This window comes from Schistocerca piceifrons, chromosome 6 (genome assembly GCF_021461385.2).
Source record: "Schistocerca piceifrons isolate TAMUIC-IGC-003096 chromosome 6, iqSchPice1.1, whole genome shotgun sequence".
Taxonomy (NCBI): Eukaryota; Metazoa; Arthropoda; class Insecta; order Orthoptera; family Acrididae; genus Schistocerca; species Schistocerca piceifrons.
The window spans coordinates 402,653,824-402,665,554 of record NC_060143.1 but is presented as its reverse complement, the minus strand read 5'-3'; positions in this window follow the sequence as shown (position 1 = coordinate 402,665,554).

Sequence of the window (11,731 nt, the reverse complement as noted above, 5' to 3'; positions counted from 1 at the left end):
CTTTTTGTGTTTCTGTTACCCTGCTCTTATGTTGGTTTCCATTTATTTATTAAATTCCACACTGGATCTTCTATTGTAGATCTTGGTACACTTACCCTGCGCCATCTTTCTGGGTTAAATGTGCCAGTATAAACCAAATGCCTTGTAATGGGTCCGAGTATTTCAAACACTCGCAATAATTTTCTAGTGTGGTTCTTTGAAATATCCGTGATGACTTCTGTCTTTAGTTCTTCGTGACGATCTCGTAGCCTAAAGCGTCTGGGCACGCTTAATATCTGTCTTAGGATACTATCTTGTATCATTTGTGGTATCTTGATAATTGTCAGACTGGATTTGCTCAGGAGAAACATCCATTTGACATTGGCGGTAGTATTACGCTTTTTAAACTTTTAGTGTTCATAGGTGTTCTTCATAAGAGAGGGAACATCTCATGGAGGAAACCAACCATTCCAGCTTTCTTCGTTATGATGTGTTAGTCTGTTAACCAGGATTACACCAAGATACCGCACGTGTTCCGTCCATTCCATTTATTTGTTAAGTCTAGACTTGTAGTTAGAATTTGGATTCAAATGGTTCAAATTGCTCTGAGCACTTTGGGACTTAATATATGAGGTCATCAGTCCCCTTGACTTAGAACTACTTAAACCTAACTAATCTAAGGATATCACACACATCCATGTCCGAGGCAGGATTCGAACTAGAACCGCTCGGTCGCAACGGCCGGCTAATTTGGGTTCCTCTTATTGTTATGAATGTTGAACTTCCCTCCTTTTTCACCACGCCACTATGGTTACGTTTAATGAATGAACGTTGAAGGTGTATTATTGAGTCACACATGCATGCAGGATTGAGTGGAACGCTTCCAAGGCCACGCGATGTGGCATCACCTTCATTGGGTGCGATTCGTCAGAGGGAACGGTGAGCGCCTGAGGTGTAACACAAGTTGATGCTGGACGTAAATAAATGTAACGTATTGCACATAAACGGCCGAAGAGATACGGTCGTTAGGGTCTGGAGCGAAATCGACGTCCTGACTATTCCTAGACTTCTTCCATTTGGTTCAGGGACTCCAGGCAGATCGGTCCATTTCAGGAACGTTACTCTCCAGAAATCATCGCTTCGCAGGGTGCAGTGTCATGCTGTCATAAACAAACACTGTTTTCGAACAGTTCGTCTATTGTACGCAGTACTCGTAGCTGTAAAGTGTGTCGTATCGTTTTGGATTTAAAATTTTAGAAAGCGTTCTTGACTGGAGCACAGCGGTCGGTACAAAATGTTAAAAATCAATAAAATCAATAAAAATCAGTCTCGATCGCGTTGTCAATTTTCTTATTTGTTGGCAACCGGCTTCGACCCATTCCTCTGACCACCGTCAATGTCAGCAGCGACAACCGTAATTCTACGGGTCTCGCTCCTTCTGGCGCCACCAGCAACCGTAATGGTGGTGTAAGCCTGAAGAAGGTTGCCAACAAATAAAAAAAATCTGAAATCCCGATCGAGACTTTTTATTGATTTTTAACTTTTGCATATAGCACTTTCTAAAGTATCATAAGGGACCACACCGTAACCAAGAAAATCGCCCAGTGCCAAACATCACATCCTTGTCTGCAGCTCATGGTCTAGTGGCTAGCGTTGCTGCCTCTGGGTCCCGGGATCCCGGGGTCGATTCCCAGCCGGGGTGGGGATTTTCTCTGTCCGGGAACTGGTTGTCTGTGTTGTCCTTATTCCACCACCATCATCATCATTCATAACAGTGGCTAGACTGCATTGTGTAAAAAAATTGGATTGTGCTAAAGCCACATAACGGCCCTCTAGGCATCAAATACTAACGTATGACAGCGAAAATCAGCTTGACATCAAAAGAGAATGGAAGGCAACAAACAAGCATCACTGGTGTCCTGGGCCAATTCATACACAGCTTCCGCTTATATCACACATTTATTTAGGAGCACCACTGTGCCATAATTTGTTTATTATCCTTATAAGCCAAAATTTCTTTTGAAAACAGTATTCATACAGACAGACTCCAAAACAATTTTATCAAAGAATTATTTTTTTAAAAAAGCTATAAAAACTTTACTAAGAGAAGGGTTACCAAATCCTGAGACTTTTCAGATCTTTTAAAAGGAAGCTGGATTAACAGATGGTTCTGCATCTCAGCCATGGGCTCATCGCATTTGAACAGATTTCAGTGTTGCCCAGTTCGTCGCCCACTTATTGGATGTCTTAACCCAAAACAAGCCATTACTCTTAGATGGGATCTGCAACAGAGCTCGCGTTAATATCACGCAATACTAGCATTAAACATCACAAGAAGCAATTTACCACACACACAACTGATACGACACCTTAAAACTTACGGAGCAGATTCAGATAAATTACTCATTTACTAAATGAAACAGTTCAGTTAAACCTACCGTAGGGGCTCTCTCTCTTTGCCAATCAACGCACTCAACCAAAGCCATTCATGTGACAGTACGATCAAGAGAGGTATGCAACAACTAACCTGAAACGACACGCTAACAGTTCACATCGAAAACAGAACACAGTACACGCAAGATGTCTGTATTGCTGTAGCGGCCCACTGAACATTCCTCAGGGGGCAATGGATTAAGTTCAAATTACAGGTAGCAAGTCAAACCGACATGGTCAACGGTATTCAAACTATAACTTCAGCTGAAGATCTCATTTGAAGTGCAATTTCATAACAGTATACATGAATCGAAATCCGGAATTCAGTCACTGTCCAGTACTTTATAATTCACTGCTGAAATGTTTGCAACGGGGGAAAAGAGAATAACCAATATTATTCGATCGTATTTCCCCGACCAGAGTTTATTTCACTTTCAGTATATTGGTGTGAGATTATACACATCGTAGAGGGTTCCAGTTATTTCCAGTTTTTAACACGTACGCTCCAGCCGCTGCCTCCATTGTAACCCAAACGTGTAATGGGGGCATGTCCAGCATGGTCTCCATCCCAGCTGCGGCTGTGCTTCTAATTCCGCCTCGTGTGGTTACAGTCAGTCACAGTAATAGTACAGTACCTTATAATTCGCCACATGGCTTAGGCAAGCCCCTCAAATTGTGCTGCCGGCCGCTATGGGTGTTTGTGTTGTCCTCATGATTCCATCATCATTATTCGTGACAATGGCTAGACCAGACTGTGTAAAAAAAATTGGATTGTGTAAAAACTGGGACTGATGCTGATGAGAGTGCAGTTGAGCGCCCAACAAACCAATCATCATCATCACATCCTTCCTACATCACTGCTGACACTACATACGACGGCAGGTAACGTTCTCCAGGCATTCACCACACCCAAACCCTTTCATCGGCTTACCAAAGGGTATAGCGTCATTCGTCAACCGAAATCACCCGTTTCCAATCATCCACTGTCCTGCGCCGTTGCTCTTTACACTAGCCCAGCCATCGCTGGGCAGCGACTACAATAATACACTCCTGGAAATGGAAAAAAGAACACATTGACACTGGTGTGTCAGACCCACCATACTTGCTCCGGACACTGCGAGAGGGCTGTACAAGCAATGATCACACGCATGGTACAGCGGACACACCAGGAACCGCGGTGTTGGCCGTCGAATGGCGCTAGCTGCGCAGCATTTGTGCACCGCCGCCGTCAGTGTCAGCCAGTTTGCCGTGGCATACGGAGCTCCATCGCAGTCTTTAACACTGGTAGCATGCCGCGACAGCGTGGACGTGAACCGTATGTGCAGTTGACGGACTTTGAGCGAGGGCGTATAGTGGGCATGCGGGAGGCCGGGTGGACGTACCGCCGAATTGCTCAACACGTGGGGCGTGAGGTCTCCACAGTACATCGATGTTTTCGCCAGTGGTCGGCGGAAGGTGCACGTGCCCGTCGACCTGGGACCTGACCGCAGCGACGCACGGATACACGCCAAGACCGTAGGATCCTACGCAGTGCCGTAGGGGACCGCACCGCCACTTCCCACCAAATTAGGGACACTGTTGCTCCTGGGGTATCGGCGAGGACCATTCGCAACCGTCTCCATGAAGCTGGGCTACGGTCCCGCACACCGTTAGGCCGTCTTCCGCTCACGCCCCAACATCGTGCAGCCCGCCTCCAGTGGTGTCGCGACAGGCGTGAATGGAGGGACGAATGGAGACGTGTCGTCTTCAGCGATGAGAGTCGCTTCTGCCTTGGTGCCAATGGTGGTCGTATGCGTGTTTGGCGCCGTGCAGGTGAGCGCCACAATCAGGACTGCATACGACCGAGGCACACAGGGCCAACACCCGGCATCATGGTGTGGGGAGCGATCTCCTACACTGGCCGTACACCACTGGTGATCGTCGAGGGGACACTGAATAGTGCACGGTGCATCCAAACCGTCATCGAACCCATCGTTCTACCATTCCTAGACCGGCAAGGGAACTTGCTGTTCCAACAGGACAATGCACGTCCGCATGTATCCCGTGCCACCCAACGTGCTCTAGAAGGTGTAAGTCAACTACCCTGGCCAGCAAGATCTCCGGATCTGTCCCTCATTGAGTATGTTTGGGACTGGATGAAGCGTCGTCTCACGCGGTCTGCACGTCCAGCACGAACGCTGGTCCAACTGAGGCGCCAGGTGGAAATGGCATGGCAAGCCGTTCCACAGGACTACTTCCAACATCTCTACGATCGTCTCCATGGGAGAATAGCAGCCTGCATTGCTGCGAAAGGTGGATATACACTGTACTAGTGCCGACATTGTGCATGCTCTGTTGCCTGTGTCTATGTGCCTGTGGTTCTGTCAGTGTGATCATGTGATGTATCTGACCTCAGGAATGTGTCAATAAAGTTTCCCCTTCCTGGGACAATGAATTCACGGTGTTCTTATTTCAATTTCCAAGAGTGTATGTTGTTTATGAGGAACTGCTCGACTCTTGTATCCTATTCCTTTCTGAATCGCTACGCACAGTCATTGTCCTAACTGGACTGTTGGAGCATTCTGGAATTCATGAATGATTACTTCCGCCGATTTCATGCGACTTTTTTTACACCCACACTTGGCAGTGCACGGCTGCCGGGTCTCCGTTTAGCTACGGTTCTTCGACCGCGCTTCCACTTCACAGTCGCATCACCTTTCGGAATGCTGCAACGTGGCTGATGGACCTGGTACTCAGGTGACCTGTAACGATTAGTCCACGGTCGACGTGACTGAGCTCTCCCGACCAACCCATTGTGCTGCTACTGCTTCTCTAGTCACCACACGGTAACCTCGCTTCCTTTGACACTGGAAGGTCTGCCTCTCGTAGCACCTCGTTGCCAACAGCGTATCTGACTCCTGTAAATTGTCTTAAGTGATTAATTATGTCATTTTATGCTCCTAACATGTTTTTCTTCCCCTTGAATTTCAGTATTCTTCTATAAAAACGGAAATAAAATCCAAATAATTAGAAAGCGCCACTAAAACACTCCATTCGAGTCATATGATGCCTTTGACGTCTCTGGCTAGCTCGCTGCTCGCTGCTCCTACTGTCATGCCAATCCACAGTGATGTGTTGTTTTGGAATTTACGTTTCAGAAAATGGGTTATAGGTGGTGTGTAGTACCGTACTGTACAAATAAAACTAAACACCGTCCGAACAGGCCTTGGAAGGCCCAGCGGTACCGATCGGCCACCGTGTCATCCTCAACCCACAGCCATCACTAGGTGCGGATACTGAGGAGCATGTGGTCAGCACACCATTCTCCACGCCGTATGTCAGTTTCCGAGAGCGGAGCGGATACTTCTCAACCAAGTAGCTCCTGAGTTTGTCTTACAAGGGCTGAGTGCACCCCTCTTGCCAACAGCGCTCGGTATGCTGGACGGTCACCCATCCAAGTGCTAGCCCAGCCCGACAGTGGTTAATTTCTTTGACCGCTGTTACCACTGTGGCAAGGCCATTGGCATACTGTACAAATCCATCTATAAAAATTCCTGAAAAGTTGTTTTCGAGTGCTCCAGAGAATGAGAGGATGCATAAAATGTGGTTGCACTGTACAGGCAAAATGCAACTACGTCGACGCACTAACTTATTAACAATGTGTTGCAGTGTGAAGTTAACATTAACTTACCTCCGGGATACGCTCTCCCATTGTTACAAAGAAGGATGGCGTCAATCATCGAAATGAAAATCCCAGTGAAAAATCAACGCTTTACCTAACTACTCTTCACGTGTTCGGAGCTCCGCTGTTAGAGTTGTAGGCCGTCGAATTTTACAAGTTGATATCCATGGATCACTAGTTCGAATCTAATCCGAAAGAATATTTCATCTTATTTGTAAAACGACCCGACAGTCCCCTCATATGAAAACCAAATCACAATCACAAAACTTCACCACACCGATCAGAAACAGAATATTATTGTGTTTTCCTTTCTGTTAACATGCTCTTACTTTTGCAATCGTTGTTCACACACTTTACTTTCAAAAAGATATTTTCTAGATAATGTCAACACACACTTTTTGCTTTATTAGAAACAATGTTTTTATCTTCGTACTGTCCAACTAGGGTTCTTATTGTTTAAACTTTTTCAGTTTCATCATCTTAGATAAATATGAAATAAATCTGCTTCGGACACCAACGTTAATTTACGCTCACGAACATCACAGCCTTTACGTTTGTGTCACCTGCATGTTGTACACGCTTTGTATCTCTCCGTATAACCTCATCGGCCTACACCTCGTTGTAGTGCTGGCGTATGGTGATAGATTAACTACTAGCAATACTTTCAAAAAAATATATATAGTTTTTTGGCAAAGTAAATGCGTTTATTCTTCGTTGTCCATTTCTCAGACCAGACTAATGTGAAGCTGCGTATAATACATCCTACAGCCGAAACAAGTGCTACTATCAATTCTCGCTGGCGCTATTTTCGCCTTTTGTGTAAAACGTTTAAAAATCTATGACCCTTTCAGGATTCGAATACGTGACCTCTTTCTGTGTAGCCGATCCTTTATCCGTTGCGCCACCGAACGCCTGCAAAAAGCAGCTTCTCTGCTGGGCGTCTTCCACACAGGAAATCAGCACTAAGTTTTGACGAGAATAATTATATTGTGCTTTGGATCGTTTCTCATGACTGATAGTGGGCAATCTAGTTACAATATACGGACCCATTTGCAAAAGTTCTACAATTCCTTAGTTCCGAGCAAGTTAAATGATGTTGCAGGGAGCAAGGAAAACAATGTCCGTCGTTGCACATATCGCCACTCTAAATGGGTGGAGTATAAATGCAGCGACTATCGCAAGGCTTCCACTATCAGCGTTCACAAAATTCCTTTATATTGTTATTTAAATGCTGTAATTGCGTTTTCCAACATTAGATAGCTAAACTGTCTGCGTAAAAGGTGTGTAAAAACTCGTAACTTCGGCTAACGCTCCTATAAAACACGAATAATTTCGTCTTATTTGTAATATGTGACATCACCAGAACATCAGCAAGTAACAGAGGGTTTTCGATCACGTGATCAGATCTTGATATTTAATAATTTTTAAGCACCAATGACATAAAAAATAACAGATATTTTGTGAGAACATGGCCTGTAAATTCCATTTAAATCTTATAACCAATCAGAATAACAACAATCCGAATCTTACTTTTAACACAGGGAAATAGGCTACTCCGCATTACGCAGGCGTGTCCGGATACCGTTGAACTGATAGTATAGATGTACAGGGTCGTCAAAGCAGAACTGGCCAGGAAAATAGTTCATGCACCTTGAAAGTAACCTGCTGAATGCTATTTTGTCCACAACTGACATTTTGAGCCCATGGCTGTGTACAAAATATAGGTCTGTTTATTTATTAAGAAAGCGCCGTTACCTGTTTTGAACCGATAGGTTCATCTCCAGACGGCTAGTTCACATTTTACATTAAATTTCGTGGTTTTTTTTTTTTTCTCCGCTGACGAAACCTCCTTGGGGCGGTGATGTCAGTGAAGAATCCGCGCCATTACGTCCCAGTCCAGACTGCTTACCATCTTGCAGCACTGAAAACTGTATAATGCGCTTTTGTGTATATATATGCACATAATGTAACGCACCACATACACACGTAGAAGTTTCATCACATGGAGGTAATATGTATATAAAGATGGCGGTATTACAACCATAACAATGCCGAAGACTTCCACTCTCAGAGATATTTCATTATGTACATGTATGTGACGGTAGAAATTTACAAATTGCTAATGTTACGTTATTCAATATATACGTTGAAAGAGAACTGATTAAAATTAAGATAAGCAAATAAAGTAGTCAGTTATGAAGTGTTACTGCAGCGATACTACGTACATATTATGTTATACATTGGAACAAAAGTAAATGATAAGTGCTAGACGTACATAAATAAATGCTACAACTATGGACGTATATGGCATGCGTTGAAAGCACAGTAAATGGGTTGGGATAGATGTGCATATATAAATATCACAAATATTAAAAAGTGTACTTTTTCAATTTATATTGGAAAGCACGTGAACGAAATTTTGAAGAAAGGCTGCATTGGCTAACTCGGTTTGTTCATTGAGGACATTTTGTGGTCATTGCTTTTATGTACATATATTTCAATCTCCTCAAGCAAATTCATAAGGCTGCCTTTCTCAGCATGGTGCAATACTTGTACATGGTCTACAACACTCTTTATTCCATGACTGCTTGTAGTTGTGTGCATGGCAAATGTGGATTTTGAAATGTTGTCCAAACGTATGGCATCGGTATGCTCTTTGAACCGTGTCTAAATGCTTCTTCCAGTTTTTCCTATATAGTAAGAGGGGCAACTATACATTTTACATTGTTGAATGCTTTTTCCATGTCAACAAATCCTATGAAGGTGTGTCGATTTTTCTTCAGTCTTGCTTCCATTATCGACCGCAACGTCAGAACTGCTTCTCTGGTGCCTTTACTTTTCCTAAAGCCAAACTGATCATCCTCTAACACACCCTTAATTTTCTTTTACATTCTTCTGTATACTGTTCTTGTCAGCAACTTAGATGCAAGAACTGTTAAGCTGATTTTGCGATAATTCTCGCACTTGTCAACTCCTGCAGTCTTCGGAATTGTGTGGACGATATTTGTACACACCAACGTGAGTAGTAATTTTGTTGCCTCTTCCCCCAGTGACTTCATAAATTCCGCTGGAATGTTATCTATCCCATCTTCCTTCTTTGTTCTAAAGTCCTCCAAAGCTCTCTTAAATTCTGATTCTAATACTGGATCGCCCATCTCCTCTAAATCGACTTCCGTTTCATCTTCTCACACATCAGATATTACCCCTCATAGAGGCCTTTAATGTACTCTTTCCACCTATTCGCTCTCTCCACTGCATTTAACAGTGGAATTGCCGATGCATTCTTAATGTTAGCACCCGTGCTTTTAATTTGACCGAAGTTTAGTTCAAATGGCTCTGAGCGCTATGGGATAACTGCTGAGGTCATCAGTCCCCTAGAACTTAGAACTACTTAAACCTAACTAACCTAAGGACATCACACACATCCATGACCGAGGCAGGATTCGAACCTGCGACCGTAGTGGTCGCGTGACTGAATTTTGTTTTGGCTTCTCTAGATGCTGAGTCAGTCCTTCCGACAATGATTTATTTTTCGACTTCTGTCTCTTCCTAAAGTGCATGAATTATTTTTCGGGTCAGTTTTATTTTCGCCAGCTTTTTATGTATGTGTGTGTTAATTTATTACCTAATGCTTTGCACATGGGTTGAGAACTTCATGCTTTTGTACATCACGTGTTTGTATTTAAAAAGGCGTGAGTTACCCTACTCTGCAAAAAATATTCACAAAAGTCACGCAAGGTTCCTGAAGGAAAATGCAAGCGAGAAGGCGCGTTAAATTATTCCCCCCAGAGAGGCTGACGCACTTCCGCGCTTTATATTTTAACTCCCCATTACCCTTACCTTGTGATTACTGAGAATTAAACTCGACGGCGCGACATCCTTCCATAAAGGAAGAAAAATTACGGCCCTTCCTGTTCGCGCAGGCGCCGCCGCCGCGATCCTAAACCCGCTTCTGCAGGAGGCGGCGCGAGCCATTAAGGCGTCCCGCGGGAGATTCGCGTCGTAATAAAGAATACCAGATAGCTGGGAGCGGCGATAGCGGCGCGGCGCGCGGGACCAGCGCGTAAATTGGAGACACGGTGCGGGGAGTGCCCGCGAAATGTTCATACGGCAGGCAGGCGGCAGTGAGGCAGCCCCGCTGACGTGCGGCTGCGCGGCCGGGAAATTTGCGGCGGCGCGCCGGAGGCCGGAATCTCGCGGAAAACGGGTTTCAGGCAGGCCCCTGGTGCACGAGGTACACCGCACAGTGAGGGGTCTGTCAAGTAACATCCATCCGGCAGATAACGAACGCTAGATTCATTTGGAAATCTTTATCAGCTAGCAATTAGCCTCACGTGGAACAAATGACTCTCTTTAGCTCCGACATTTCATACTAATACCAGTGCATTTCCTGTAAAATTAGAGACTTCGTTTCCAAACTCACATATCTCCATCTCAGACCGGCAATGAGCTTGCAGCTCCGAAACGTTGCCTACATCTTTTTCGATCATGTTTTCTGTGCTGGCGTAAGCTGTCGCCAGCACACCGGTCGGCAAAGATGTTGCACGAAGATCGATAGTAGGCTCTCGATCAAGCACACCTGTCACGAGAGAGGCCAGTGACACACCAAAAGTCAACAAGCCGCCAACGCCCTCTCGACAGCCTTTATATAAGCCGCCGCCGATGACTAGAGGGCTCCTCTAACATATCCGCATACTCTACACCTCCCGCCACCTTGAACCCCCTCACCCCCTGGTTGCTCCTCTCCTCTCCCATCCCCGCCCCCTGCCACATCTTCACTGTTGTGTTCCCCCTACCCTCCATCTCTACACCCTTCATCTCCTTTCCCAAAGTGGCTTCCATCAACTCCCCCTCCCAGATGATGCCCTCTCTCCCTCCATTTATCCCTCCTATCAACTCTGATCCTCACCCCCTCCTTTCCTCCATCTTTTTCTTGGGCTCCCTCTCCCCCCCTTCCATCCTCTTTTTCCCCACCTACCCTCTCTCTGCCCCCCTTCCCTCCCCTGAGTCCTTTTGCATTTCCCTTCTGTGCCTTTTCCCATTCCCTCTCGCACCTGCCCTGCCCCTCCCCCCCCTTATGGGTCCTCATCCTCCTTTGGTTCCCCCTACTTTCGTTTTTCTCTCCTCCCCCCCCCCCCCCATCTGCCCTAGGCTATGGTGTGTCCTCCTTGTGCCGACAATTTAGTGCAGTGTTTACAGTGAGTGTTCAGTGTTGTGTGTCTTTTCCGAAGAGTTGTGAACGGCCGTCATACTGTCGCTGGGTGTGATGTTATATCTCTTGCGAACAGAAACCAGACTGTCGCCATGTTTTTTAATTGTCTGTCTACTATGTTACCTGTCTGCATCCTGTGTATTTTTATTCGCTTTGCCAACCCTTTGCTTCATGTCTTAACTTTCCCCAATTTTCCGCCGTTTTACAATTTAAGTCCCCGTTTTATCGGCTGCCGTCTTTGTTTGTTACCTTCTCCTTACATTTTAAAAAGTCTGTAGGTTGCAGAGCAGCGTGATAACCTGCTGCCAGCCCGCCCCCTTCAGGAGAAATCGAAATACAATAAAGGAAAAAACAAAAAATCGGAGGGCCTCAGTCACTCACTAACTAAGGCACACTACAGTTTGGCGTCTACCATTCATTCGCAGCCGCTGGGATGGCTGAGCGGT